The sequence below is a fragment of the Amborella trichopoda genome, chromosome 8, assembly GCF_054954075.1.
Source record: "Amborella trichopoda isolate Santa Cruz 75 chromosome 8, AtrichopodaSantaCruz75HAP2 v2.0, whole genome shotgun sequence".
In the NCBI taxonomy this organism is placed as follows: Eukaryota; Viridiplantae; Streptophyta; class Magnoliopsida; order Amborellales; family Amborellaceae; genus Amborella; species Amborella trichopoda.
In genome coordinates this window covers 11,092,802-11,100,810 of record NC_142343.1, presented here as the reverse complement: position 1 = coordinate 11,100,810, position 8,009 = coordinate 11,092,802, and positions in this window count along the sequence as shown.

The following is an 8,009-nucleotide window of genomic DNA, read 5'->3' as shown; positions in this document are numbered from 1 at the left end:
ATATAATCTGGATCCGGATCCGGATCGGGATCTGGCACCTATCCGACCCGTTCTCACCCCTACTCCCACGAAGGTCTCTCTCTTCCATAAATCTTTGTGTCTCTCTCTCTCTCCCTCTCCCTCTCTTGTAAAGCTCTCTCTCTCTCATAAAGCTCTCTCTTTGGCTCCAAATATGGCCCTATGTCTACCCCCAAATATTTTATAAACATGAAATGGGTTTTGTATGTTGATAAGGATTTGACTTTGTCGCAGAGAGAGAGAGAGAGAGAGAGAGAGAGAGAGAGAGAGAGAGAGAGAGAGAGAGAGAGAGAGAGAGAGAGAGAGAGAGAGGCTTAGTGGATTAGAAAGAAAATCACTGCATGGATTAAAAGGGAAGATGCCCTTTACCGGACGAGTGCTAGACAACAAGAGAGAAAATATGGGTACATATATGAATTTAAGATGGGTTTCATTAGAGAGACATTACTAAACACATTTGGGGCCAAAGAGAGAGAGAGAGAGCTTTACATGAGAGGGGGAGAGAAAGCTCTACGGGAGAGAGAGAAAAATCATCTAGTTTGGTTTGATTATGAGAGCGCAAAATGACTTTATAATAGAAAGATTTGTTTTATCATAGCTGTCCATTTGAATGGACGGGATAAAAGATAGAAAGAAAAAGATTTGTGGACTGCTCTTTTTAAATCAATGGAAGGCGTATCAGATTTTAAGGGATATTTTATAAATATGAGATGGGTTTTGTGTGTCGATAAGGATTTGATTTTGTCGCAGAGAGAGAGAGAGAGAGAGAGAGAGAGAGAGAGAGAGAGAGAGAGAGAGAGAGATAATGGTTTAGTGGATTAGAAACAGAATTATTGCATCGATTAGAAGGAGAAATGCCTTTTATCGGACGACTGCTAGACTTCAAGAGAGAAAATATGGGCACATATGTGGATTTGAGTTGCGTTTCATGAGAGAGAGATTACAGGAGAGGGACAGAGAGAGCTCTGTAGGAGACAGAGAGAAAAAGCGTCTAGTTTGGTTTGATTTGAGAGTGCAAAATTGCTTTATAATAGAAAGATATTTTTTTTTATCATTAAAGCCGTCTATTTGAATGGACGGGCTAAAAGAGTCCTGCAGATTTTATTTTCCTATGCTAGTAGCGTACGATAGCTTCTTCGATATAAATAACTTCTTATATATATATATATATATAATAGTGATCCTATAGGATCCCGCCACAAATAGTGGTGTGAGACCACATAGATCACCGTAGATCTCAAGACTCCAATCTCAAAATAAAAATTCAATTGCCCTTATATTTATATTCTTTTTTTTTTTCTCTCTCTCTCTCTCCTTAAATTTCTCAAAACAAGTACAACAAGAGCAGTACTTGTCTACGAGTTTTTCTCTCTCTCAAGCAATATGGATGCCCCTCTCTCCTTCCTCACTGGTCTCTCACCTTCATGGTCTCCCTCTTCTTTTTTCCTCTGTGCTCCCCACTCCCCTGCACCTCTCTCTCACACTCATGTCCTCCCTCTTCTCTTTCCCTCATAGCTTTCTTGCACCTCTCTCAGCCCATTTGAATAAGCTACAGAACAACCACCTCAACAGAGACCACCTCCCTAGCCATGACCAAGGTACAATCTTCTCTCCCTATTACAACATAATATTAGGGTTAGGGTGATTTTACATATTTGAATGTTGGGGACTTTCTAAATTAGAGATTTTAAATTACGGTTTAGGGTGGTTTTATAGGTTTGAACGTTGGGTGTTTTTTAAAATGAGAGATTTAAAAAAATCTGTGGCTATGAAGGGTGCTTTCTAAAACTAGGGTGCTTTCTAAAACTAGGTTTTAGAGGTTTGAATGTTGCGGCTTTTTTTAAATCAACGATTTTAAAAAACTATGATGCTCTGTATAGAATGAAATTGTTGTTCATAGCAGCAAAACCCCTTAAAATGTTCTTTACTGCCAAATTTATCTGAGATATCTAGCTATTTTTCTTCATTCAAATGGTTTTGTTCAATACTAGATTTCTGCAGTTTATTCTCATATTTTGTTAAATAAATATTGTTCTCAGTTTTAAAAATCTTGGTTTATTCTCAGTTTAGCTGGAATTGTTGAATAAATGTTATTCATTTTCTTTCATTTACCATCATTTTCTTCCATCACAACCTTTATTGTATTTTTCATTCATACATGAAACAAATATCTTAAGTCTTTAATAATGGTTTGAGTTTGTATTACCAATAATGCATTTTTTTTTTCTTTTTTAAGATGATAAAAGTATTGATATATTTAACTTTTGTAGTTCTGATGAAATTTATTTGTTCAATCCCTCTCAATTCCTTCATACTTTTCCAGTATTGTTTTACATGAATTCATTGTAAAACTTGAATGCTGAAGCATTGACTTTGTCTTTGAAAGATGGCATTTAAGTTTGGATGCCTATGTGTCCATTCAAATGAGTGAATATGCAACTATTCCCTGAAATTGATTTTTCCTTTCATTTGTTAAACCTAATACTGGAGCATCCATTGAATTATTGGTAATCCTAAATGATTGACTTATTAGTATTCCATTCTTATACTATGCTAGTTGTATTTCAATGTTTATAAGGTAGTTGAGTATTTGTATTTCAATGTTTATATCGGGAATAAAGTCTTTGCAAAAAATTAAGGCTTAGTATACCAAGTCCTATTCTCTCTACCAAAAATAAAGGGTTGCATTTAATAATATAAAGTTGGTTCCTCATGTAACCTACGATACTAACACATAGATAAAGTAAATTTCCTTAAAAATAATAGCAACAGAGAAACCAATAAAACTACATTTGTAATTTCTTTAGCAGTCTTATATGAGTACTGATAATATGAGACCCTCCCACACCCATGTGAATAGAACCCCAAAAGATCATCACCAAATTTTGATGCAAATCTCTAGAAGAGATTTAAATTCATCGGGAGACCTTCTCAGCACCAAGTTGCCTGGTCATAACTCTCTCTCTACCCCTGTTCCTCTCTCTCTCTCTACTGGGATCCTATACAATTGGGTGTGGGAAGGTCCTATAGGATCATTACTATTTTAATTATTATCGTTCTAACTTTGTGCAAAGAGATACCACTTTTGTTATGGAGCTAGTAATTGATTCTTTGTGGGGACAACTTTAGCTTATGAACTTGTTTATCTTACTGCTATCGATATGACTTGAAACTAAAATGTATTGTTTCTATGCATGTTTTTCTAGTTGAATTGATACATGATAGAGTATGACATGATACGTCTTTTGAACTATACATGTTTTTCTAGTTGAATTAATTGAGTTTGCCAATGTTTCTAAAGTCTAAATATTTCTATTACCCTTCATTATGTCATTCTCATTCCATGCTGCTGATCTAGAAAGAAACACTGAAAATGCTTTAAGATTTTCTCTTAACCATGGAGGCAACCATTGAGGATCATCTCTTCTGGTATGGTGTCAATGCGGAAGAAATTGATAGTGCTATCCATGTAATGAGTTCTTCAGAATTGATTAGTTTTTTTGTTCGTGTTGAAGTCTGACCAATATTTTTTTGCTCGAGTTGAAGTCTAACCAATTATTGACAATAGGCACCTGTAAAAGGTCCACATGCACCAGCAGAATCACATGTAAAATGGAGCAATAATGATGGTTCTAGGAGGTCAGTGTTATAAATTCTTGCAGTGAGGAAGATGAAAATGGAAGAATGGGAAGTCTGAATGTAAATGAAGGAAATATTGGTTGCGAACCATTTGTGGGTATGGAATTTTCATATGAGGAAGAAGCAAAATTATTATATATGAATATGCGAGGCGAATGGGATTTAGCATGTGCATGGGAAATACAAAAAAAAACACAACATGACGGTGTTGTGTGCTCTCGTAGATTTCTATGTCCAAAAGAAGGATTTCGTTCAAAGAAAGTTGATATTGACAAACCTACTCGGAAGATACCAGACACAAGAGTTGGTTGTAAAGCAATGATGAAAATACGTAAAAAAGATATTGATAAGTGGATTGTTACATGGTTTGAGAGAGACCACAATCATGAATTTGTGAGTCAAAATAAGGTGCGTTATCTCCGAGTTCATAGGGATTGATTATTGATAAGTATGAGCTAAAGGAAAATAACTGGTTAGCATCATTATATGACATTCGACATGAATGGACACCAGTCTACTTGCGTGGTACATTCATTGCAAATTGCTCTATTAACCAGTGAAGTGAAAGTATAAAACATTTATTTCATGGGTTTTTTAACTCTCAAATACCCTGCAAGAATTTGTTCTTAAATATACAGAGGCCCTTGATCGCTGGTACAACGATGAATCCTATTTAGATCTTCTCACTTCTTTTTCTACGCCAACTTTGAACACAATATTACCTTATGGAGAAACAAGCAGCAGATGCTTATACCAGGATAGTGTTCCTTAAGTTTCAAAAGGAACTAGATGAAGTGATATCCATTGTGGTCAATAAAATTGAGGAGGATGGGTTAATCAACACATACAAGTTGACCACATATGAAAAAAATAGCAAATAATATATAGTTATATTTGATGTCTCTAAAACCAAATCAACTTGTAGTTGTTAATTGTTTGAGTTTTTCGAGTACCTTTATAGACATATGTTAGCCGTTTTGCATCGTGAGCATGTTCAAAAAATCCCATCCAAATACATTTTGAGGCGATGAACAAGGAATGCCAAGAAATGGGGTTTATTAAATGAGCATAAAAAAGGAGTGATGGGAAATTCTCGGATTCTCTGTTCTCATGATTCAACTATTTAAGTCGCGAAGCAATTAACATTACAGAGATCGGGGCAAAATCTATACGTGTTTTTGATGTGGTGTTGTTAGGATTTCAAAAATTGAAGCAAAGAGTTATCCATGAGGAAAGTATTAGTATTGAAAATGCAACACAAGTTTGTACTATGGGCAATGTAAGTAACAAGGGAGTAGCTACGACAACAAGTAAAACAAATCTAAATTGTTCAACAAGTGATATTATATTGCAAAATCGATTGCTGGCAACAACAAAAGGCCGCCATTCGATCATAAGAATTAAAGCACCATCAGATAAGAAGTCACGGAAGCTTGTTACATGTCATATGTGCAACAAAGTGGGACATAAGTCACGCACTTGTTCATTGTCAAAAATTAGTAATTCACACCTTGTAGGGGTAAAATATTGATTATGTTGTAAATATTGATTACCTTATACTCTCTTTATCTACTGTTTTTCTTATTCTCACCACTTGTATAACAAGTTATTTGTTTTTCAACTTACTTTACAAATTTCAACGATAGATCTCATGACCACGAGTCAGTCCTCGAATGCTATGATTCAATATTATAGTGGCACCTTTTAAGTAAGCTTTTACTATTATGGTACTCTTCCCAATGACATATATGCAAGCTAATTAAATATATTTTGTTTCATATGATAATTTCTTTTGTATATATCTATGATTTATTTTGGCCATGACATTTGGAACCTTTTAGTGAAAACCTATTATATATTGCTTGGTGATGATTTTTTACTCGTTACATGCAGTTTGATGTAACCACAACATTTTGTTCTGACCCTTGTAGATGAGTCCCACTTTTGTTATAGAGCTACTCATTGGGAGGGAGAGCCCAGCTTAGCATCCGATGTTCTCGGTAAAGAGAAGCAACACAAGACAACAAACATGAGATTTTTTTGAGCACCTTTTTGAACATACGGTCGCCCATTTTTTGTTTCTAGACTTCTTATTTATATTTTATGGGCTGCTTAACACTTGTAAATAACAATTTTTTCTTGTTGCAGTTCCAGTCTATAGAAAAACCATAGAGAATGAGAATTACATGTTGAAATTTGATTTACATATCTTAGCCTCCACCCTCAAGAATTATGAGTGTGGATGGTCTCCCTCTCTACATATTGTCATTGGGCATTCTAGATTGGACCGAAATCATTGACAATGAGCACTTAACCAAGTTCCAAATAGTAAATGAACAAGAATGGTAAACCAAATCCACAATCATTCATTCCATATAGAAATAGAAGAAAACAATTGTGAAAGCTGAGCAACAAAGTGCCATCTTATTTGATAAGAGCAGAATAATATCCCCTTGACAGCTCACAAAGATTACATGTTGCTTATAATACTTCTTTTTCATAGATATGGTATAGCTTGGTAAGCGTTGCTTGTCACATAGACAATGCAACTCATAAGAATAGAGGTTAGAGAAAGAGAGCAAGAAAACATTATTGTGATAAGGATCCTATTTATGATGCAAGTTTTATAAGCCTAATGGGCAATTTGGGACCTTGTATAGAAAAATACAAGGTTACAAAAATATGGTTCAGACCATATTTTTTGGTATTTTAATAGGTCAAATTATGATTTTTTTCTCTTTCTCTCACTCTCTCTACGTACACGATCTGTATTACATCATATCCGTAACATTGCATCGCATTAGATAACAAAAAAGTTTACAAAGTTAGATAATGAAAAGTTACATACAAATTTTCCAATAAATTGATTAAATAATGTTTCACAATATCAACATAATGTAAAAAGAAGTTGTTCTATACAAATCATATTTTTACACTCAATAAGGGACATAAAAGTTCAACTGGCTGTTCTATACAATTGAACAAAAATGTCAACATCCAGGACCTTCTCTAGCCCTTGTCAATCCACCCGACATTTGGATGTTATCTTTTCCTCGGAAAGCTTGAAACAAAGCAACCAAACATTTGAATAAATCTCTTGTGTCAACAATAAAACAATAGAATAAAAATCACGCATGCAATAATTAGACAATCCAAAATTCTAGCCTAAGCATAAAGGGTTTATGTATTACCATGTCAATTAGGATTTCCTCGAAATAAGTCCAAGAAGCATGGGTTATAGTGCTTTGTACACAAATAGTTCAACAATACACTGATTGTTCCCATTATTAGTTAATGCATGATCCAAGGTATTTACACATTAAATTTGTATCTGCAGAAGAATTTATGTGCAATCAAAAGAAGGCAACCCCACTCATTATACACTCTCACCAAAACAAAATGAGTATGTGTATGTGTGAGCTAGTATTCTAGAGAGGACTCTCTCTCTCTCTCTCTCTCTCTCTCCCTAAGAGACTGAGAGAGCATGATACAATTAAAGAAAAGCCATTGTTTGCATTATAGATACGTGAGAATCCAGTCAATTGAAGACAAACCATTGTTTGCATCATAAAGACAAGAGAATCCAATCAATTCAGAGTCAAGTCTTACGAAGAAAAGCAACAGAAAGGAAAACTACATCATACAACAGATTACAGGCAACAAGGTGAATAATCAAGCAACCTTCTTTGTTAAATTTTTAAGCATAAATAGAAAATCCTAACAAATTCCAATTGATCTAAGTGAATATCGCCTTATAAATCTATTTAAAGATGCTCATGGGAAAATCATGAACCTCCACTTGTATTATACAATTGAGGGGATTAAACACATCAATTTCATCAGAACTACAAAAGCTAAATATATCAATACTTTTATCATCTAAAATAAAATAAAAAAATGCATTATTGTTAATACAAACTAAAACCATTCTTAAATTATTAAGATATTTGTTTCATGTATGAATAAGAAATACAATAAAGGTTGTGATGGAAGAAAACATGATGGTAAATGGAAGAAAATGAATAACATTTATTCAACCATTCCTGGAAAACTGAAATAAACCAAGATTTTTAAAACCAAGAAAAACATTTATTCAACAAAATCTGAGAATAAGCTGTAGAGATCTAGCCTTGAACAAAACCATTTGAATGAAGAAAAATCACTAAATATCTCAAAGAAATTTAGCAATAAAACACATTTTCAGGGGTTTTGCAGCTATGAACAATAATTTCATTTTATATAGAGCCATATATATTTTTAAAATCTCTCACTTAAAAAGCACTAGCATTCAAACATCTAAAACCATGTTTTAGAAATCACCCTAAACCCTACATAGCCATAGATTTTTTAAA